General features: G+C 41.0%; 2 long non-coding RNA genes and 1 pseudogene across 2 annotated transcripts in view; 1 reads left to right on the top strand and 2 right to left on the bottom strand.

Annotated features, from left to right (window-relative positions):
* LOC123574012 (uncharacterized) overlaps nucleotides 1–24,175 on the bottom strand; it is a 133,091-nt gene that overhangs the window by 100,188 nt on the left and 8,728 nt on the right. The window contains exon 3 of the long non-coding RNA XR_010587554.2: nucleotides 6,407–6,481. This is a non-coding gene — a long non-coding RNA (uncharacterized lncRNA). The remainder of the gene's footprint in view (nucleotides 1–6,406; nucleotides 6,482–24,175) is intronic.
* The window catches only part of LOC141407052 (uncharacterized), a 59,706-nt gene that overhangs the window by 2,475 nt on the left and 33,056 nt on the right, over nucleotides 1–24,175 (top strand). The window lies entirely within an intron of this gene.
* Nucleotides 15,667–16,603, bottom strand: LOC102121011 (large ribosomal subunit protein eL6 pseudogene; annotated as a pseudogene).

The raw sequence follows: 24,175 nt of genomic DNA on the forward strand, positions 1-24,175 counted from the left end.
TTTGTAATGGAAAAAGGACACAGCAAGTCATGTACTGTAAAATTGTATAAGCTTATAACGTATTTGTTTAGCCCCAAAACTTTTTTTATATTGAGCATGTGAAAGAAAGCAGATGCTCTACAACGAAAGTGGATAATAGAAATACAATAAACAGCATTCATAAGCTTACATGTTTATAAACATGGGCATAAATATATAAAATAAGTGAAATGGAAAAGAGTAGCCCATAAATTCATATTTGCTACCAGTTGAAAGAAGACAGGAAGGTGGAAATCATGCAAAAAGCATGAGAAACTGAAGTTGTAGCAAAGAGCTAATGTTCCTTCTGACTCCATAAAGAGACATGCATTACACCAGCTCAGAGACTTGCAGAGCGATTGCTCAAACTTCAAATCACATTTGATCTGATATAGTCATCTGAATATTACAATGACTGAGCTGTGGGCTACTCTCCTTAAGTTAGCCCAGTGACTAATCACCCAGTAATCAGGCCTTCATAGCATCTGGTACCTTGACAAACAATATCTAACTTTACAGTAGCTATACTTTCCACAAGCACAACCTGAAATTATGTTGGGAAAAGACAAAGAAGAAAAGTACAATAAGTGAAAAAGAGGCACGAAACAAGAAAGGTACAAATGAAGAAATACTAGTGTAGCAATGTAAAATTAGAATCCAAATGCCTCACTGGGGCACCACCCTGGGAGACCTGGGAAATCACACACATGCTATAGCAAAGACTCTCACCATCCTCAGGTCCGTTGCAGCCCCCGCCACCCCCAGCTGCTCCACAGATGTCTTTGTGCCACACTACATTTCTCCCTGCTGCCAGGGATCCCCTGGGGTGCTTCTCCTAAGTAGAGTTTACTCATTCTAGAAAGAGCAAACAGGAAAATATTTGAGCAAATAATTACTCTTTGTCTTTTTCTTTCCTCTTATTTCAAACATCCTAATACCTGACGGAAAACTCGATATCAATGACCTTTTTTATCTTTTGCCAAGGTGTAAACCGTTTAAAGAAATTGTGTCAGGTACCCCAGAGTGGAAAGGGAGAAAAGATAATGACTTTCAAGTCCAGCAGAAAAAGAAGGCAGAGATTTCCAGAGACCGTGTAAGGAGATGAACGTGAGAGCGCTTCTCTAATATTAGGGATCCACATACTGCTCCGTGGCCAACCCTGACAAAGGGAAGGGACCCTAAGGATGGTTGCAGAGGGCACCTAAGGCTGGTCCTAGAATCCAGTGCCCTCAGGTTGGCTGCTGGGGCTGATGGCCCCGACTGGACGATAGCAAGAGGCATCTCAGTAGGACCATAACGCATGACCAGAGGAACCAACCTGATGTTCTGACAATACATAAGTTTTTTGCACAGTTCTTGGAGGTGTGGAGTCCCAGTGAGGACTGAAATTATATTTTCCACCAGTCTTGATGGAGGAGGAGCCAGGGCAGATTTCAATTGATTTAAATCTATGAAGAAACATAGTGATTCTTGAAAAATAGCATCTGTTGGCTGATATTCATATATCAACAAATATTTGGGAATAAGGGCTGGGAAGGAAGAGGAACTTTCCTATTCTAATTGGCACAGTCTCTGAATCTGAACCAGCAGGCTCCCTGGAGATGAGATCAGGTGTGTGGTGGCAGCATGACCACAGTGGCTTAGAAAGAGCAGAGGGCTGCCCTGTAAATCCTTCAGGGGGTAAATGAGGGCCCAGGAAAAAACATGGAGAGTGGGTGGAGTAACATAATTGAAAACAGCTTGGAAAAGTGGGCCTAATTTTTTTGAACTAAAAATGAGTAAAGTGCCTTTTCAAGAACTGGATATAAAAATGAAACCAAGAGATAAAGAAAACTCACTATATTTAGTTGTTCACACACACACACAGAGAGAGAGAGAGAGGGAGACTGTGCACGCTGATACAGTAGCCATGCAATACATTAAGAAAATCTTGTCCTCCTGTACTTTTAATAAGTTGTCTGGTTGTGTGATGACCCAGTGCTTGGAGATGGGGGGAGCAAGAGGCTTCCCGACCCGCTAATAGAACTTAAGAGCCTGTGGACCCATTTTACTGGAAAGCAAAACTGCTGGGGGTTGGGGTAGGCAGTGTGGCCTCTTCTGTCTGCAAAGGCTGTGACTTTTTTTTTTTTTTTTTTTTTTTTTTTTTTTTTTTTTTTGATTCTGGGTCTCGCGCTCTGTCTCCCAGGCTGGAGTGCAGTGGCCGCATCTCGGCTCACTGCAAGCTCCGCCTCCCGGGTTCATGCCATTCTCCTGCCTCAGCCGCCCGAGTAGCTGGAACTACAGGCGCATGTCACCACGCCCGGCTAATTTTTTTGTAGAGACAAGGTTTCACTGTGTTAGCCAGGATGGTCTCGATCTCCTGATCTTGTGACCCGCCGGTCTCGGCCTCCCAAAGTGCTGGGATTACAGGCATGAGCCCCCGCGCCCGGCCACGCTGTTACTTATTGAGCAAAGCACTCAGAGCAGAGAAGGGAGAAGGACACTGTCCCAGCTGGCCAGGTTAGCTGAGTCAGCCTTGGCAATCTGGACAGCTAGTGTGGTAGGCCATTTTCACACCCACTTTCTGACCTGACTCTCTCATTTCCAGTGAGATCAGCGGGATCCAGGTAGCAAGTCACTTGCTTAATCCATAGATTTGGTGTAATATTAATTGTTGTTATAAATTATACCAGTCCCCTTATGTAATGTGTCTTATTTAACTATTATAATCGCGCATGTTAGGCTCATTGTACATATTCTGAGCAATAAGCAATTTCCCAGAGTGACTAGTAGAGTAATTCAAACCAGGTTCTCTGGGTTCAGAACCCACACACTTACTTCCTCTTTATAATGCTGCTTCTAAGAGCACAGCAATATTGGCTTTCACCTGCATTCCACAGAGGGGGCACCAGCTGTGGGAAGAGATCAATGTCACAAAGCCACTGAAATCTGTTAAGGACCATGCAAGGTCAATGATAATTTATTTTGAAGTGTCACATAAAGGAAGAAGGAATCATGTGAAGGAGGAAAAAAAAAAAAAAGGTCCTTTTAGAAATAATTAAGAAGGGCTAATACTTAGCACCTGGAAAATATGAGTTTATATTTGTTATGTTAATATACTCATTATTAAAGCCAGTTATGCACTGGGAAGTCCAGTAAGTTGAACAGGCTTTGAAAAGACGAATCCAGACAAAACCACTGATTCAGTTTTATAAAATTGTATTAATTACCATTATAATGAGAGAAAACATGTATAAGGTTAGAAGGCAGCAAAGTGAATCTTTTCTATTTGAAGAATTAAGTATCCTTAGTACACAGGGATTATCCATTATCTGCAAATACGTTACTAAATTTTCTTTTTGTGCATCCACCCTTTTTTTCTTACAAAAACTGTCACAGATGTGGTCTTAAAATCTCCGCAGCATTCAAAAGAAGCAATATATTTTTCTATTCCTGCAATGTGAGCCAACCATCAACAGATGAACTAAGCCCAATCACTCCATTCCCTTTTTTATGATATTAGCATACTGGTAGATTAGCAACCTGCTGTCGATACAGTCTATCCTTGTTCATTGGTTTAGTCATTCGGTCAGAATTATTTCATGAGCATCTAATATGTCCCAGGCACTGGAAACACAGAGATTAAATAGTGGTCCCTGCCTACATGAGCTGAATTTTGTAGTGTAGGTGCATGGAATAACAAAGAATTGAGATGATATTTTGAAATACTATGAGAAGTCCCCTTCTTTCTCGAAAAATCTTTTTACTTTGTGGTCTTTTCACCATTTAACCGGGCAGAGAAACTTAGGCTGATTGCCTCAGAGAAGAAAAGACACGAAAGAATCCAGCCAGAACAGAGTCAAATTACTGGCTGAGACTATAAAAAGAAAGCCTGGAAAGCTTTACTTTCTAAGCGCCTGGCCTTTGGGGGAGAGGGAGTGGAGCTTATCTTTTGTTTTATTTATTTTACTTCATTTATTTTATTTATTTCATTTATTTTCAAATTCTAAAACCTTGGCTCTGCCTCAATAGAATAAACCCCGAAAGACTGACCAGTTTCTACCAAAAACCAGGGCATGAGGTTGAACGTATAAAATGCTTTCCTGCCTCAGAGGAGAAAGAGCCTTTCTGCATTGAGGGAGGAGCTTTGAGAAAGTTGAGAAAGCAGAGCTAAAGTGTTGAGATGCAAATGTGGGGTCTGCTGAAACCTCTGCGTGGAAGCTGAGGAGATGGAAGGGTGCCACCTAGAAACATTTAGGATCTGAGAATAGAAGGTGCCCTGCTTTCCATCTGGAGTAGCCCTGCTGGCCTTCTGTTTGGTCATTGCCTATGCCAAACTACATGTTAATATTTTTAACATTTTCCTTACACTGTAGAGTTTCGATGGGTTTTCATCAGGGGGTGTAATATGATGTGACTTGTGTTTTGAAAGATCACTGAGTGAAGATTAAGAGGATACACTGGAGGAGGAATGCCCAGAGACCCATAGAAAAGCTTGGAAGCAGTGGTACAGACTTGAGGGGATGGCAGCCCCAGTTGAGAAGTGTCAGGACTGACTCAAGTTCAGTTCTCAGGGAGAGAAAGGAGAGAGATTGTGGGATTGCTCCCAGATTGCTGGCATAGTAGACTGAATGGTGGTGCCATTAACGGGTAGATAATTCAGGAGAAGGAGGGGACTTAGGAAGGGAGATAACGAGTTCGGTTTTCGTCTAGATGTGCTATGAAACCTTAAAAGTCCTTGAGAAATTGGAGAAATGTGAACTGGTTGATAATAAGGTAAGGAGGATTTGAAGCTAGTGGAACAAATAAACCCACTGTGTTTATTAATGGATTGTGATGCCTCTCAAGGGAGGTCTCTGGGTTCTACTGGAGGGCTCTGCCCTTGGCCTATTTTTTCAAGAACTTGGATGTAGACACAGAACATATGCTCATCAAATTGGTGTATGATGCAAATATTGAAGAAACAAATATTACAATAGATGACAGAATTAAAAATTCAGAAGGCTGAAGCAATTGTCTGAAAATAACAGGATGACACTTAGAATAAATATAAAGTCTTGCATTTAGGTTTAAAACAAAATGAATGGTGCAGTTACAGGATCTGAAGGCCTGGCTTGGCAGGAATTTCTCCCAACAATTAAATCAGGATTTTTGTTGGCTTAAAGTTTATGATGAATCAACAGTGTGATGCAGCCATTTAAAGGCAACCCCCTCTCCAGATGTGATGAAGAAGAGTTTAGAAGACCCATTTCCTAGCAAAGTTCCCTCAGTTTTTCAAAACTAAATGTTTTTTAGAATGAAAAGAGTTTAAAGAAGCCACAGATTAAAAACCAAGGCTTTTGGTCATTTATTCCAAACACACAAGGTAGAGAATTGCTCTCACTTGGTGGCTTTATGTCCCTGATTGCATCAGTTCATCCAGAGACAACTCATGCCCACTGAATAGACATGTGCTTTCCTGCATTTTCCAGGTCCTTTCAGCTGGGTTGGGACCATGTGACAGAGTTCTGGCAGATAGGAATGAGAGCAGAAGTGATATGGCACTTCTGGTCCTAGGTTCCTAACTGTTGTTGTGTCTCCCTTATCCTTCTTCCTCCTGATCAGAAGAACTTGAAGTCACATGTTGAGGTGCTGGCAGACAAGATGGAGAGAGCCTTGACCCCTGAGTCACTGGATAGTAGAGAGCTCTGCTGACCCACATGACTTCACATGAGCAAGAAACAAAATTTTGCAGTTATTGAGCCCCTGCAGTTTAAGGGTGTCTCTATTGTTGCCACTAGCATAACCCCCCAACCCTAATAGCATTTATCCTTGAACATCCCTGGTTTATCCTTGAACATCACCTGGCAAAGGTGTAGCAATGGCTTAGCCCTTACACTTCTCTACAAGGAACTTCTGAGAAACTCTGCTTGTGGCCCCAGTTTGGAGTTTTTCGGTGGATAAATAATGTACTCGCACACAAAACTGATGGAACTCAATTTTAGTAACATGCCAAAGAAAACCACTCTTTTGGTCCACAATTCCTTTATATTAAAAAAAGTACCAATTTATACTAAGGCATTAAAAACATTTATTCATAAAATGTAACACACTTTGTGAATTGTCCCAGAGAATGTTCTTATATTGATTCAGGGTTTTGACGGATCCTAAGGTACCTTCCAGTTCATTAAGTAGAGCAGAAATTACATTGTAAGTAAAATGGAGGAAATCTTAGAGGTCATCTAATGCTACCAAATACCAGACTTTATAGAGTAGGAAATTGAGCCTGAGAGAATTTGCGATATTTATCCCAGGTTTCTTTGATCTCCTGAATTCCATTTGCAATGTTCTTCCCAGTATATTGTTTTAAAATTAAAGTATTTAAAAGCAAACAGTGACAACAACAAAAAACTCTCTTAACTCTTTTTACCTTGCAAGGAGCTGATTCCTTTCTCCTGAACCTCTTCCATCATTATAACTCCATGAAAGGGGACAGGAAAGTTTCCTGAGGAACAAAGAGAGGAAAGACAATGTACAGCAGATGGGAAATCTGTGCAAGCATAGAGCCTGCATTATTTTCATACTACGTAACCTTTCCTGGTCTTTTCCCTCTTCTTCTTCATGCCTTTTTCCTATCACACACATACACACACTATACAATCTTTCTGGAACAGATACCTTATCTTCTTTCTCATTCCAGTATAAACTTAGTCTAGGACAGTGATATTTTTAGTTCAATTGAGTTTTTATAAACTCTAGTTTATCATTTTAACCCCAGAGCGTCCTTATCTCAAGGATCTTTCCCTATCTCCACCCTCTAGTTTTAACCCTTTCCTGCAGAGCTTGGAAAGAAGCTTATTAGAATGATGATCCCTTGGTCAAACCAGGGTCTCCCGTAGCTCATGTCATCGTCTGCCAGGCTCTCACACAGGGTAGCCAGAGGTAACTCCATCATGGACAGATGTCCAGCTTGTGCTCACCATATTGGGAAGCCCAGTGGTCAGTGCCATTGTTTACTTCTTCCCTTGTACCTTCTTGCCCAACTATTTGTTGCTTCAATTGGCAATCCCATGGAATGGCCAGCAGGCCCTTGTGTTTTTTCCTTCTACAGTCAGGTCTAGGTTCATGGGAATCCCAAGAGTCTCTGCCACCCTTGACTTGATTCCATGAGAAACCAGGAGAGTGATCTTTGCCCTTTGGACATTCAATACCCTTCCTTGACTTTCCCCCAGACCCTTCTCTCTGCTCCAGGAACCCCATGGTGGGGCCACAGGCCCCTGCAACCCTCCAGGAGGAAGGAGATGCCAGTCTTCCCTTTGTACCATCTGCCATGTGCCCACATTTCACTAGAGAAGTCCTTAAAGACCTCCGCCTTTGGAAAGTCAGGAAATCAGTTGACTTTTACCTCCTCTCACAATAGAGGTGGGAGAGAAAGGGACACTTACTACTTTAATAATAATAAAACCAACATAGCACTTGCTGTGTGCCAACCACTTTACAAACACTCTAATGATAACTCATTTAATCCTCATAATGACTCTAATGAGTAGGAATTCTAAAGAAAGTGACTCTTTTGTTTTATAAATACTGAGGTAGGAGAATGGTGAATATTGCTTCATAGATTCTACTGAAATACTCAGTATTACAGCCCCAAGAGTATTACAGTCCAAGTCCTTTGGCTGTCAGTTTAGAGCTGTCTCCAAAATTACGTGATCACCAGTCAGTAATCTTGAAGGAGTAGGAAAGAGTGTTGTTCTGTGCACCACACTCTTATGCTACAATTTCTTTGCTGCTTACAGTAGGAGAATAATATGAATGTATGCATGTCGGTTTACGTCTTTTTATTGTGCTTTTTAACTGTAAGAGTGATATACGCTATAACAAATTCAAACAAGAAGAAATATAACAAATGAAAAATGATTTTTGGTTAGTCAGTTGTCTCATCCCCTTACATTTAACCACGTCAAACAGTTTGAGTGTGTGTGTAGGTTTTCTTTGTATATACTTTTCTCAGTGTAGATACAAGTGTACATATATAGATATTTGTTTTAATTTTTGTAAAAATAGAATATGCTATACATGCTTACCTATATGCATATATATGCTATATGTACCTATGTGGCACAGGATCCTTTTGGTGCCACTTAGCCAGCCAGAAATCTCCGTAGCCATCAGCGCCTCTGTCCGGACTTCACTCAGGCCCACTGGGCTCACTCCGCTCACTCAACCCAGCAGGCTGCTCTCAGCTCACACTACTGGCCCAGATCCTGTGCCTACCATGCTCTGCACTCAGTAGCTGGTCCGGGCATGCCGTGACAGGCTTCCTTCTTGGGCACTGGCATCTGGACAAGGGGGGATGTGGCAGTGCCCAAAAACTCAGAGATGCCAGCAACCGCAGAGCCCCAAGGGGTGTTACAGCTTTTTATTCATTTAACATAGCACCACATCAGTGCATGTAGATACATCTCATTTTTTTGGTCATTTTGTTTTAGTCCCTAGTATGGATGTTACATAAATTATTGATCCATTTTCCTGTTGATGGTATTTGCATTGTCTCCAATTTTTTGCTGTTATAACAGTGTTACAGTGTACACACACACACACACACACACACACACACACACACATGTCCCTTTCCCAGTAGACCCAGTACTTTTCTAAAATAAATTCTGTAAGTAGTACTTCTGGGCTGTAGAATGTTTTTATTTTAAATTTGAAAAATTCTGCCAAACTGTCTTTCAAAAATGTCATACCAATTTACACATTACAGAAATTACACATTAACAAAATATGAAGGGGTTTACCTCCTTATCCACTTAAAAACACTATATGTCATCAAGATTTTATTAAATTTTGCCAATTTAATAAAAAAAAACTTTTCTGTATTATGGATTACATAATTGTTAGTTTGAGCATTTTTCAAATATTATTGATCATTTGTAATTTTCTCTCTAAAATGCCTCTTCATATTTGTTCATTTTAATCTCCCTCCTTCTGACTTTGGTCTTTTGATATTGTTTTATAGGAATATTTTAGGTATAATGGATGTTAACTCTTTGTCTTTTATCAGTGTTGCAAATATTTTCCCACAGTCCTCATTTGACTTTTAAATTTGTTCTTGTGAGCTGGTTTTTGCCAAAAAGGAGTTTTGACTTTTTAATCATTCCAATCTGTCAACCTTTCCTTTATGGACTCTGGGCCTCCTGTTAGACTTAGAACATTCTCCCCAATCCAAGACTGTAAAACTGTGGACAGTGTATTTATTTAGAGCATTAGATGACCAAATTCAAAGAGGCCACAGTAACATAATTGATAGGGTGCCAAAGAAAATAGCCCAAAGCCCTGCTGAGGAATCTGCCTAGCCCTCCTTTTCCCCTCCACTGTACTTTTCCAGCCTGTGATTATTTGTTATGCCTCTAGGCAGCCCTGACTTTCCACTAAGTCCTCCTCCCTCCTCTTTTATTCCTGTGCAGAGAGCTGTTTGCTTTTCAGTTTTTGCTTTTTGTTTTCACAGACTGTGATGGCCAATAAGTGGGACCTTTGACCTGTACTTCTCCCTTCCTAGGACCAAATGCAGCTTTACTGACTATATGTACACCTTTCTGCTCTCCTGTCTCTGCTTTCATCCTCCCCCTTCCTGGAGTGAGCAAGCAAGGGAGCCAAAAGCAGACTTTGACACATCTGCCCTGGCTTGGCTCTATTCCAATGGGAAAGTTCGATGTTGCAAGCTTTTAAAAGTGGCTCACATTTCCCTGACTTACAGTCATGCAGGCTTCCTTGACTTCCTTCTAATTCAATGAGGACAAAGAAAGCAAGCTGTTTGCTGCAGCCTGGGTCCTGAGGGAACCAGCCCAGGCAAATGGATAACCTAGAGCCACTGTCAGGGGCCCCTTGTTCTGCCCCTTCTGTCTCCAGCCCCCTGCCCACCCAAGGCTGCCCTTTCTTTCTAGGCAGGCACACTCTATTGGGGCACAATCTGATACAAAGTTTCTCTCCTTGGTAAGATCAACCACAGTCCAATGTCAAGGGTTATCTTAGGAGGATTTTTGCCCCACCGCAGTCTCCATCAGCATCCAACATCTGCTGTGTATGTTTATTTAAACATACTCTCTCTAAGTAAAAGCAGTATGCTTTCTATGTGAATGTGGTTTCCAGACATGTCCCCCAGCGACCAGAGCTGCATTTGTCTGCCAAACCTAGATCCCTCTTAAGTAGCTATTTGGGAGCCACTCCTTCTCCCCAACTTCCCAGGTATTTATGGGGGGCAGGGAAGAGGGCAGGGGATGGAGGGCTGAGGCAAAGGGCTAGAATGTTTGGTTTCAGTGAGGAAGGCTGGGCAGTGGAAGACTGACTGGTGCCTCAAACTCACCCTGCATGGGAAGGCACCTCCTCACATCTCTGTCCTGGAGGAACAAAGGTCCCACTTCCCTTGGACCTTCGCTGGGGTGCAAGATCCTGCCTCATAACGCTGTGCTTGTTGTTGTTGAAATCCTGTTAAACGGCAGAATTTCCAAGAACACCCAGGCTGTCTTGTGATCGTACCGTGGGTGCTTTTATCACTTTCTTTCGTTTTGGCTATCCATGTTTTCTGATGTTAGTGGTCTGATATATCCTAAGTATTGCTTTTAATATTAAAACAAGGTTTCATTTTAACTTTTAAATGTTATCCTCAGGGAAGCTCTCAAAATTCCCAGGTGAGGGTTAAAGGAAGTTATGTGGGTATATAAATGAGTAATAAGGCCTTGAGATTTAGGAAGCCCTGGCTAAATGTCAGTTATCGTTATCGTCATTGCTATTACCATTCCTCAGCAGAAATAAGTTTGGGGTGGAAGTAGAGAGTCAGCACTGAGTGAGGGGCAGACAGCTAATTCTAGAGTTAGATGGCACTTTAGCCACATTTATGTTCAGGAACCATACAAGGTTTTCAACTAGTGAGGTTTCCGGGGGCATGAAAGAAAGTAATGTTTTGATGGTTTTGCCTGTGACCTGGGTAATAGGCAAATAATTCAGTAAAGAAATAACTTCTGTCAACATCAAACACTGAAAAGAGACTAGAAAAACTGAGAGTGTTTTGGGAAAAAGGGCAGAGAGAACTGACTTCCAAGGGGATCCCGAAGCAAAGAAAGATTGCTGGTCTGGAAACTCCTGAGAGATGTGCGTACCATATACACAGGCTTTTCTAAGATCATTTTGATTTCAAATATTATGTCCTTGTGCTTCGACAAATGTAGCCAAGGGTTCTGATATTTACATTAGAAAACACGACCGCCATATGTCTCCTTAAGCACAGGAAAACTCTAAATGATGCATGAGTCCCTCTGTTCAACATGCATTTTGAATCCTGTATGCCCCAAATATTTTGAAGTTTCCCTTCACTGAACGGAGTGGAGAAGCAGCAGCTCAGTGACACACGCGTTATTGAAAACCCATTTCAACCAGAGGGTACTGTTGCCTCTGTGGCTTCATGCCTCAAGCTCACACACAGGGCCTCTGCTGTTTGGGGTGCCAGGAACCCCTCTAGGGATCCAAGTATTCAAGGCTGATGAAGATGATTTCGAGGTGACATCTGAAAAGGCTGTATGTATGGCATAAAGGCTTCCCTGTATGAAATCCTGGCAAAGCTGTTCAGCAACACGTGAGTGGATGGAGAAAATGGGAATTTAAGAGGGCATAGTGCCATCCATGGCAGAGCTGGCCATAGACAGGGAGTTAGAGACCATAACTCTCTCTTCCATCTGAACTAAAAAGCTCCAAAAAAAAAAAAAAAAAAACCCCAAGACTTGGCAATTTTAGTAAAGCACGACTCTATGTCTAACTGGTGAAATTTACTTTGTAAAAAACGAGATTTAAGATGATAGGGTTAAGAAGTGGCAACACAATTACTGGAACAAATGGCCACTGATTGCCTTCTTAATCAAATAAATTTGAACCTTGGGAGAAAAATAGGTGGCCTGTGATCTAAGACACTCCTTGTCTACATAAAGCAACAGGAAAACCTGGATAATTCCAAGGAAGAAATTTGAGTGCATATATTCATGGGTGTTGTCTTTATTTATTTATTTATTTATTATTATGTTTCCTGAGATGAGGTCTCACTCTGTCGCCCAGGCTGGATGGAGTCCTATGGTGCTCACTGTAACCTCAAACTCCTGGGCTCAAGTCATCCTCCTGCCTCAGTCTCCTATGTACCTGGGACTACAGGCCTGTGCCACTACTCTCAGGTAATTTTTAAAATTTTTTTTTGTAAAGACAGGGTCTCCTGATCTTGCCCGGGCTGTTTGACTCTCCTTATGTTGCCTTTAACATACATACTCATCAGCCACTGATGAACGTAGAACCTTCCAGTATAGTAAGAGCAACGACAATGGGCTGTTCTGATTCACTGGAAATAAACAAGGGCGTGTGGCCTTTCAGTAGATAATCTTTGCTTTTGAACCTGACCCGTGAATCCCCTTCAGAGATGAACAAGCCCATTACAGTTCCTAACATCTCAATGAGCTCAGCCCATGGGTCTGAAATCCTGACCTAACAGTTGAATCACTCATGCTTAATAATTTATTTAGGTTTCTTTCAGTAGAAGGAATACACAGAGGGCTCTGTATTAGTAGCGATTGTGGCTACATATCTACCAGTATTGCCCTGCCAGGCTGATTTCTAAAATGAAAGCATCTATAATTTTTCTAATGACAATATTAATGTTCTCCATGAAATTAAAACAAGAAGGATCTCAACTGATTTAAACATTCAGAGAATTTCTCCTTTTACATGAAAGTCTGTAACGACATGTTCAGGATACAAAGACAGTGACCATTTTTGGTATGGAGTAAGAGATTCACTCTTGCATTAATTCATTCCTTCAACAACATCTTGTGAGCATCTAACAGCACAGGTGCAAAACATCCCCTATTGTAAGAAACACTTAGACAAAGGAAGAGTTTATTATACTTGCAGTTAGGGCCATAATTTCCTGTTACCATATGTTAGTGATTTTCTAGAAAGGGACTTTTTTTTCTAGATTTTTAATACAATCTAACATTTAGGAAATGCTTTATTGTGCACTATGCACTATACGTGTATTTTCTTTTCTGCTCCTCATAAAAATTGTATGTTATCAGCTGCATTACTACTTCTTCATTATGGATGAGATAATTAGGTTAAGCAGCCTTTCCAAAGTCATTCCACTAGTAAATGGCAACACCGGAATGCAAATGCAGGTGTGTCAGACAGTAGAGCCCATGCTCCACTGAGATTCTTTTTTGGATCTATTTACAAAGAACATTCTCACATGTAATCTCAGGTAAATCTCAACCTCCCCTCCCATATTAAATACTATTATCCTTATTTTACACACGAAACTAGTAAGGTTAACACACATATTTAGGCCCATCAGCTTTTTAAGTAAATCATTTTTAATGCCAATTATATTAACCATTAGAATTCCTAAATATGATATTTCCACATGGTATATATTAAATATTCGTCATCCAAGAAAATGTTAGTGTTCAATTCTAAAACAAAATTCTATCAACTCCTTTTCTGCATAAGGTTGCCAGGTTTAACAAAGAAAACTACAGAATGTCGAGTTAAATTTGAATTTCAGATAAACAACACATGATTTGCATGGGACATACTTATACCAAAAAAAGTATCCATTGTTGATCTGAAATTCAAATTTAACCAGGCATCCTGTATTTTATCTGGCAACCCTATTTCTGGAAGATATATTTAATATGCAACAAATGAGAACATTTTAAGCTATTTGTTGTTGTTGTTGTTGTTGTTGTTTTGAGGCATGGTCTCACTCTGTTGCCTGGGTTGGAGTGCAGTGGCACTGTCATAGCCCACTGCAGCTTCGACCTCCCAGGCTCAGGCAGTCCTCCTAGCTCAGTCTCCTGAGTAGCTGGAACTACAGGCATGCACCACCATGCCCAGCTACTTTTTAAATTTTTTCTTAGAGATGGGATCTCCCTATGTTGCCCAGGCTGGTCTTGAACTCCTGGCTTCTGGTGATCCTGCCACTTTGGCCTCCCAAAGTGATGTGATTACAGGCATGAGCCACATTGCCCAGCCCTGAGCTAATTTTTAAAAATTAGAATACTATTCCTTTATCATCATCTAAACTTGAATTAAGCACATATCTGCATATGATGTCTGTCTAGCTGCTATATAAATGTGTGGTCTCTGCCTTCCAGGAGCTTACAGTCTCAATCATTTGAATGTAAAAATAGTGATGAGTTGATAATTTATTGCTTCTAGTTTTTGCTCCTAAAAATTAATGATAGGAATTCCCATTTGAATAATGTTTGATGACTGGCACTGGTTTAAGATTCACAAAATCTTATGAGAGCTGTAGGTATTACCATTTTACAGGTGAAGGCAAAGAGGCAAAATAGTTTCTTGTCTAAGGAAACAAAGCTAGGAAGGGGGAGAACAGGGGTGTATGCCACTTGATTCCAGACTTGCTCATCTTTTCTCTATGCTCTGCAGTGCCTTAAAGCATCTCAGAGCAACAGGCCAGTCATAGACTTGGAGCACAAGGAAGCCCTGGGGCAGGGTGGGATGACATGGAGGCCCTCTTCAGTGCTGGGAGCTCCTTGCTCAGAACCTCTGTTGGTTTTGTTTTCTTATGTAAAATGGAAGTTTATTGTATTCGCTTTTAACACCATTTTCTTCTTGAAAGAAAATAACATTTTATTATACAAGTTACACATGCCTACTATAGAAAACATAGATGTGCTCTAGTAAAAAATTACCCATAATCTAATCTTGTACCAGAGAAAACTACTAACATTTTCATATTACTGAAACACACACATAAACACATTTATGTTTGCATATGTATTTTCATACTATACATAGACCAAAGCCCTTCTAAAAATAATGCCTTTCAGAACAATTAACCATATAGAATTGGATTACATCCTTTAATCAGGAAGTACTAGAGTAAATTTATCTTAACTAAGGAACCCGACTTTTGTGTACAATAAACCCTCCATATCCATGAGTTCCATATCTGTGGATTCAAGCAAGTGCAAATTAGAAATATTTGGAAAAAAAAAAAAACTACAATAAAAGTGATATGAATAAAAAATGATATAACAACTATATACCTAGCATTTACATTGTATTGTGTATTATAAATAGTCTAGAGATGATTTAAAGTATATGGGAGGATGTGCATATGTTATATGCAAATATTAATCCATTTGATATCAAGGACTTGAGCATCTTCAGATTTGGTATTCACAGGGGTCCTGCAAGAAATTCCTCATGGATATGGGGGCATGACTGTATACACACCCGAGCCTTGACATACGGATAAATGTTGTGGTTTTTAAAATTTTTTTTTATTTTTTATTTTTTTTATTTTATTTTATTTTTTTATTTTTTTATTTTTTTATTTTATTTTTTTTTTTTTTGAGACGGAGTCTCACGCTGTTGCCCAGGCTGGAGTGCAGTGGCGCGATCTCGGCTCACTGCAAGCTCCGCCTCCCGGGTTCCCGCCATTCTCCTGCCTCAGCCTCCTGAGTAGCTGGGACTACAGGCGCCCGCCACCGCGCCCGGCTAATTTTTTGTATTTTTAGTAGAGACGGGGTTTCACTGTGGTCTCGATCTCCTGACCTTGTGATCCGCCCGCCTGGGCCTCCCAAAGTGCTGGGATTACAGGCTTGAGCCACCGCGCCCGGCCTATTTTTTATTTTTGTAGTTAGCTATTTAATGAGGTTCTTAAGACATTTAGAACACCAATTTGTGAGGATAAATTCCATTTGTCATGGCAAACACAGATTGCAGGTAGCCCTGGAGCTGAGGAACAGCTTTGATTTTTGGTAGAATTTGTCAGTCCACAGCTTTCTGATCAATCTTGCGCTGCTCTGTAATCTCATATTTCTGTTTCTGTGTCGAAGATCTCACCGTCCTGGTGTCTGGGCTTCCGCAGCTGCTGCTTCTTGAAGTAAGCATCAGTAAGATGTTTTGGGATTTTGACATTGCTGATATCGATTTTGGTTGAGGTGGCAATGACAAATTTCTGGTGTGTTCTTCGTAGAGGAACTCGATTGAGGACCAGAAGTCCAGTCACAAGTAACAAGCCACTAGTCAGCTGCTTCAGGAAAACCACCCTCTTGCCCCTGTGGCGTCCAGTGAGGACGATCAGAATGGTCCCGGGGGGAATGCTGGCTCGCAGTTTTCTCACATGCGGACTGAAGGGTTTTTTGCCATGGCTCAACAGCTTCGAGGCACATCTTCAGTAGGATAATATCTAGGCATTTTGCGAAGTTTAACCACCCGGGTACCACCGTTCTTGTCACCACCAACTGGTTTTGTAAGAGTTGCAAGAACTTTCTCCTTTTTCTTTTCAACCTTGGATTTAGTGGCTGAGTGCTTCCTCTTGTACATGGCCTTTCTGGAATACATGGCAGATCGGGAATACCTGCCAATTCCTCTGACAAGGACAGGGTTGCAGCTGCAATGGGGCTTCCCCTTCTTGGGCTTCTTAGCCTTGATGTTACCCTTTTTCACCTTGCCACCAGCATCAGCCTTCTCGGCTTTGGGTTTCTTCTCTTTAGTATCTGGCTTCTCGACTTTTTCACCCGCCATCTTGCAAGATGGGAAAGAGAACTAAGGTCTCGGCTTCCGGTCTTTTTTTTTTTTTTTTTTTAAATTACTTTTTTTGAGACGGAGTCTTGCTCTGTCGCCCAGGCTGGAGTGCAGTGGCGAGATCTCTGCTCACTGCAAGCTCTGCCTCCCAGGTTCACGCCATTCTCCTGCCTCAGCCTCCCTAGTAGCTGGGACTACAGGCGCCCGCCACCACACCCGGCTAATTTTTTTGTATTTTTAGTAGAGACAGGGTTTCACCATGTCAGCCAGGATGGTCTTGATCTCCTGAACTCGTGATCCGCCCGCCTCAGCCTCCCAAAGTGCTGGGATTACAGACTTGAGCCACGGCGCCTGGCCGTGTTTTTTACAATAGTTGTGTTCTTTACAGTAGTTACCTAGCAAAGCTATACACTCCACTAATGCTGAAAATGTTTTTTTCAGATTGTCAGTAGAGCCCTTAGTACCTTTCTCTGAGTATCTCTAGTTATAGTAAATATTTATTCTTTAGGAGTTAATTGAATGTCTGAAAACAGTTGTATATTCAAAGAATAAAGAGAATGACTAAGTTGGATAATGTGAATAACCCGTATAGGGTTCCAAAACATTTTGATAAAGGGCAATGGATTGGATTTTCTTAATTTTTTTGAGGTCAAACATATAGAGAAAGGTCTAAAGCATTTCTTCTCTGGCAGTGTTGCTAGAATATACATATCATCTTAGAGGTATATTTTGGAAGAGGATCCGAGGCCTTCAACTGCCTGGCCCTGGTGTACTTCCCCAATCTTTCCTCCCTCTTCTCCTCTACATATACTGTATACTCAGGTAATACCTGCTTTCCTAGCATAGCCTGTCTGAGTTTTCCTTTGCAGTGCTTCTCGAACTTTACTGCATCCACAATCAGCCGGGGATCTTGTTTTAAATGCAGGCCTGAATGAGTAGCTCAGGGGTGGGTCCCAAGTTTCTACTTTTCTAACAAGCTCCCAGGGACCCCACTTCGAGTAGCATGATTTCAAGGCTCAGCTCAAAATATTCCTGAATTGTTTCTGGATAAACAAGAGCTCCCTTCTTCTATCAGTGGTTCCCAAACTTGTCTGCACACTAAAATCCCCTGGGGAGCTTCAAAACCTGCTGGTCCCCTCCCAGAGATTGTGGTTGAATTTTTAAAAGATTTTCAGGAGATTTCAATATGCAGACAAGTTTAGGAATCTAAATACTCACAGTGCCTCCCATGCCTCATTATGTTTTCATTATGGCTATTATTAGTTTGTTGGCCTATTTTGTCTTTGGTTTTGTCTAATTTGTGCTGCCAGGTCACTGACGTTCTCATGGTGTTTTACAAACCTAGTACTTAATAGGTGTTTGCTGAATATGTAAAAAATTAAAAATAAACAAAAATGAAAATGAATATGTAAAAGATATTACCCTCATCATCAGTCCCAGTAGAGTAGGGCCTCTCATAAAGCCTTTTACCAAAAATAACTTGTCTGACTTATTCATATTAGACTTGTAGAAACTGCTGTTCTTTACACATTCAACCTTTTCATCTTTGCCCTACAAGTGCCATCAAGAAACTTTTCTGTTTTGGTTTTTATTTTGCATGGTTGAGTTTTCTTTTGCTACTCTAGGATTACTAAGGAATTCAGCACAGCCCAGGGATCCAGGGACACCTGCCTGCCACCCACTAGAATTCCAGTACAGCAAGATTAGGGACTACCTCAAGCTTGTGCCCTGGACCTCTTCCACAGGAGGTTCATCCTGCATGAACCTGGAGCAATAGAAGGTGGCCTGTTACCCCGTCTCTGAAGGGTCTATCCCGGAGCTACATATCCCTGAAAAGATTGAGTCAATTCTCTTTCTTATTATACTCTTCCCCTCAGGATTTCCCAGCAGCTGTAAACAGTGCAGGATTGGCCAAGTGTATGCAGCAAACGCCTGGATCTCAAGGTTCTGTCTCATTATAGAGTGAGCACTTCCATGTCCTTGTGACAGCCAGCGTGGCTGCTGCCAGTCCTCCTGCTTTACAGACACACCTGGGAGGTTGAGCAGAAGTTCCACATTGCATTTATTCTTGGAGAATTATTAAGTCTTACACTCACCCTCTGTGCTGTGGTTACTACATAAGTTTCCAGGTCCTTAGGCTGCTCCCTGATGTTTAGGACTGATTTGTATGATGTGCTAACGTTGTGTCTAACCCACAAAACAGTGCTGAGGTCCTGCAGCGATGAATGACTTAGGAGAGAAGCTACTTGCTCATAACAGAAAACCAAACCCCCATTAACTTAAACAAGTAGGATTTTTTTTTCTCATCTAACAAGATACTGGTGTAATGTTGCAGCCCAAAATACCATTAGGAAAAATCTTTTTCTTTATTCTGCTCTACCATCCTTAGTAAGAAGACATCGTCACTTCATGGTTGCAAGATAGCTGCTGAATCTATGAATTTCACATCCTTAAATCTAGGCAGAAAGAATAAAGAAGAGTGAAGAATCATCCCTTCCAGAATTCTTAGGAACTCTGAGATGATGTTGCAGGCTACCCTTTGCACAAGAGAGTCTGGTAAAGAGCACTTTTAGGGCCGGGCATGGTGGCTCAGGCCTGTTATCCCAGCACTTTGGGAGGCCGAGGCAGGTGGATCACAAGGTCAAGAGATCGAGACCATCGTGGCCAACATTGTGAAACCTTGTCTCTACTAAAAATACAAAAATTAACTGGGCGTGGTGGTACGTGCCTATAGTCCCAGCTACTCAGGTGGCTGAGGCAGAAGAATCGCTTGAACCTGGGAGATGGAGGTTGCAGTGAGCCGAGATCACGCCACTGCACTCCAGCCTGGCAACAGAGTGAGACTCCGTTTCAAAAAAAAAAAGTACTTTTAGCTGGGCACAGGGTCAACCTATCCATTAGGCATAGCAGGCACCTAGAGCTCGCCATACTTTTAGGGACTTACAAAAATGTTTTTCATTTAATTTCTTTTAAAATCAGAAGAAAAAGTGAATACGGTAAATATGAGTATACAATAATAAATTGTCAGGATTGTGTTTAACAGTGCAGTTGTAAAATATAATTTTAATTTTATTATTTAAATGGAGGAAGGGTCCCATGATGGCAAAAGCACCTAAGAACTATGGAGTTATCATGCAGCCCCAACTGGTAATGTCGATGTTTAGAACAAAGTCAGGGATGTGATTGTTTGCTTTATTTTTGGTAAAAATAAAGTGAATCTTCATAGCTATATTTGTGATAGATCAAAACTGGAAACAACCCAAATGTCCATCTTTTGGGGAACTGATAAATAAATGTGGTTCATCCTAACAATGAAATACTACTCTGTAATGAAAAGGAGTGAATCGTTGATATATAAGAAAGCTAGACAAATCTCAAAATAGTTATGCTGAGAGAAAGAGTTCAAACTACATGCCCTGTGATCCCATTTATATAAAACTCTAGACAATGCAAACTTATCCCTAATGACTGAAAGTAAGTCAGTGGTTGCCTACAGAGAGAGTTGGGTGGGAGGGAGGAATTACAAAGGGGCAGGGGGATAAATTGGGGAATGATGGATATGTTCACTCTCCTGATTATGGTGGTGGTTTCATGGGTATAATTCAATACCCAAACTTATCAAATGGTATACTTTAAATATGTGCAGTTTATTTTATGTTGTTTATACTTCAGTAAAACTGTTTTAAAAAGTAGAGGGGTAATAGATACTGGATTGGCAATTCATATTTTCTACCCAAAGTGGTGTGATATGATTTCATCCCTGTAATTTGGATATCGGCATGTAGAAAACAATCATACTCAGTGGGGCCCTTACTCAGAAATTGGGTACATATAAGAAGCCAGGTTTTCAATGGTCTTTATTTAGTGCCTTGTACATGCCTTTAACACCCTGAAACTGGGTGTGTAACTGGCATTCTTTGGAAGCTGAGCTAAGGTGTATACACTACATAAAAATTACCCATTAGATCTGTGACATCTAATGGGTAAAATTACCCATTAGATCCCTGCCTCTTCTCTCCTTTGGTGTACATTACAAGATACTGACATCATAGTCTCTCTCTGACTGGGCCACTGACTCCAGGTCTCCACTAGGTTCCTTGTGGCTTCATAGTCTGTAATGAAGTTGCTATGGGACTGGCTGTGTCCTGAATGTTTCCCCTGCTCATGTCATCTGGTATCATCACCTGATAGCGTCAGGGAGGGAGTTCTCACTGTGAGGCCTTTGGGTGTGACCTTTGTAGTTTTCCTGATTCCCTAGGTCTCTTTATTTATGTTTACTTTTACTTTCTTTCTCTACTACCTTCCTCTCCATCCTTTATTCTTCACCACTTGCATTCCCAGGAACATACTACTTCTCACTACAGAGATGAGATTTCCTTTTCTCATCCTGCAATGTTTGCAGTTTCTGGCTTTTTGTTTCCACTATGGTTCTTGCTGGTTTGGCTACAGGAATGGTGGAGAGCTCCTGACTCAGTGTCTGCTGACTTGGCTGGGGTCATCTCTGGCCCAACGGGTAGGAAAGAAGAATGATTGGAAGGAGACCTCCATTCTGAACTGCGGTTCCATTTCCTTTAAAATATTTTAAGCCAAATATACCTTACATGATAAGAATTTATTGTCTTTTAGAGAATTCCTATTTTTTTGTGATATTCCTATTTCTTCCATTTATATAAATTTGACACTTTTTTTTTTTTTTTGAGATAGAGTTTTGCTCTTGTTGCCCAAGCTGAAGTACAATGGCGCGATCTTGGCTCACCGCAACCTCCGCCCCGCTGGGTTCAAGCGATTCTCCTGCCTTGGCCTCCCGAGTAGCTGGGATTACAGGCGTGTGCCACCACACCCGCTTAATTTTTGTATTTTTAGTAGAGACGGGGCTTCTCCATGTCAGTTAGGCTGGTTTCAAACTCCTGACCTCAGGTGATCTGCCTGCCTTGGCCTCCCAAAGTGCTGAGATTACACTTATGAGCCACCGCGCCCAACCAATTTGACTACACTTCTTATTAACATGTGAAGAAAGCAGTTATCTCACTTAAGCAAAAAGCCAGAGGACAAAACAAAGTATAATCTTTACCCCAGTAACCTAGGAGCCTAAAAGGGAGCAGCTCATCAGATGACTGGTGCTTGTAGCTACACCCACCACCTGGCACCCACGCTAGATAACCCTGTACATGGTGAGATTTCAGAAGTTTTGATTGCAGTAGTTAAGACTATAATCCCATATTTTGTGAATGATTTTGAGAAAGAAGAAAAATGCCAAAGGGAGGAAATAAAAAGACATCAAGCTCTAGAAAGACATTAAAAAAAAGGAAGAAAGATGAAAGAGGCAGTTACAGATTTTCAAGATCACTGGATACAAGTGCTGATGAAGTTGAAAATTTATGAGCAAGACAGGAGGAAAGAAGGAGGGTCAGAACTGCCATTGCCCCACCGACCTCTACCCCAGAGAAAGGAAAAGAGTTACACAGGAGTTTGCATATAAAGAACACTCAAACCTCGTTCATGATCTTCTAAAGCTGCCCTTCCTCCCTCACTGGGAAGATCTCTAGTGGCCTGGAAACTCCTCCTTTGATGACAAGGGTGAAATGGTAATGCATAAAAACACACAGAACTATGGTGTTTGAGAGGGCCAAGCCTTGGGAAACAAGAACAAGGATGGAGTTCCAAGTTGTCATAGGTAAGACTAGCAAGCCAGGAGGAAAGGTCAATGTTAGCAACACTACATAGATGCCTCCAAAATATCTGTTTCCAGTTAATTTGCAGAAATTCTTAAGTGCTTTACTATAATGTGTCGCTAAGAACATGGCTCATGCAGAAGAGTCGGATGAAGACTTAAAAACAGAAATTGAGAAAGAGTATGAAAACTATGGCAAAGTTGGAAAATGTGAAATGTTATGAATTCCTGGTACATGGAAGGATACCTAATGATTGGCTTTAAATTTCTATTATCAGGCATTTGGATAGCTTAAGCTATATCTCTCCTCTTACAGTGGGAATAAATCAATATAGCATAGCAAATTAAAACTCAGGTTTTGGATTGACTATAGAATAGAGTGACTTTGAACAAATAACTAAACTCTCTGAATAGCAGTGGGCTGGAAAACCAGCTCTCCACAAGAAAACAACAGGCTTAATTTGTAGTGTTTGCTTCTTTCCTCAGTATAAAGACTCCAACCATGGTTGATTTCAAACTACCAACAGTTTAATAATCAGCTTTCAAAATGCTTGAAAATTTGCCTGTAATCTCAGCTACTCGAGAGGCTGAGGCAGGAGAATCACTTGGACCCAGGAGGCAGAGGTTGCAGTGAGCCGAGATTGCGCCATTGCACTCCAGCCTGGGGGACAGAGCAAGACTCCATCTCCAAAAACAAAAAACAAAAAAAAAAAAAAAAAAAAAAAGAAAAAAAATTCTTGAAAATTTGAAAATTTAACAATTGGTTGTCATGAGCTGGAATGACCCAACCCTAGACCTCTATCGTCTCTGCTTCTTCATCTTAAAAACAGGACCAATACTGTCCCTCTTAGGTTTAGGATCAGTAAAAACATCCCAGCCTTGGGCTCACTGGATGGCTATCACTCCCTAGAAGTAGCCGTTAGTATTTATTAGTTTTTCTGAATGCAGTACCAGAATATTTTTTCCCATTGAAATAAGATGCTATTTTGCAATATTAAATTTCTTGACATTGTTTTCCAACCCAAGAAATCTTAGTAGCTTCACAACCTTTGCCTGCCCATGGTTTATCATTGCCCAATCTGCTAATTTCTTTACTCAATGTTTTGCCAGTAAGTTGAGTATTACTCAGACCAGTGACTGCCCCAGCGTTGTGCTTTCTCATTAGCTGACTAGTTTGCAGCCTTTCACCTCAGCCCTTCCCCTAAAGGTTCTTTAGGCAGGAATCCAGCTAGCAATTACTGTATTTCCATTTGTGATTAGAAAGGAAGAGGTTTTTCTTATCTGCAAACATTTGACCACCAAATGCCAGGATTATCACTTATGAAGAGTCACTGGTCCTTTACTATTTCTAGACGATGTTTCAAATGGATCCTGTGGCTGAATTTGATTCCTATTCTCAGAGAGCAAAGGATAAGCTTAGCGCCTCATAGAATTGTACCTGAAGCATTTACAGAAAGCATGTACCATGTAACCTGTCCCTAAAGAGGAGGCTTTGGTGACAATACTAATGCAAGCTCTGTGAAGCAGGGACAGTCTCTTGCTCAACCTTGTATTCTCGTAGCATAGTATACATTGTGGCCTTTCTAGCCCCTCATTGAATCCTGGCCCAGTTGAATTAAATTACCAATCTGAAAGAAGCTAACTTTAAGACCATTTTATGTTTCCAAGATCAATTCAGGATATTAGGTTTTCCTGGGAGGTGGGGTGGGAGGGGAGAGCTGACATTATTATTACTCTGGCTAAGAGGAATGCCAGTACTGAATTAAATAAAATATTGTCAGCATCATGTTCTCTTACACAAAAAAATATCCCTAGAATCAATTTAGGAAAAGAAAAGAGAGTAACGGTAAACACAAAAACTTTCTGAGAAGTGGGATTAAGGGGCAAATTACTTCACTTTTCTACATCTAATTTATTAATCTCTAAAATAGG

This window comes from Macaca fascicularis, chromosome 6 (genome assembly GCF_037993035.2).
Source record: "Macaca fascicularis isolate 582-1 chromosome 6, T2T-MFA8v1.1".
Classification (NCBI taxonomy): domain Eukaryota; kingdom Metazoa; phylum Chordata; class Mammalia; order Primates; family Cercopithecidae; genus Macaca; species Macaca fascicularis.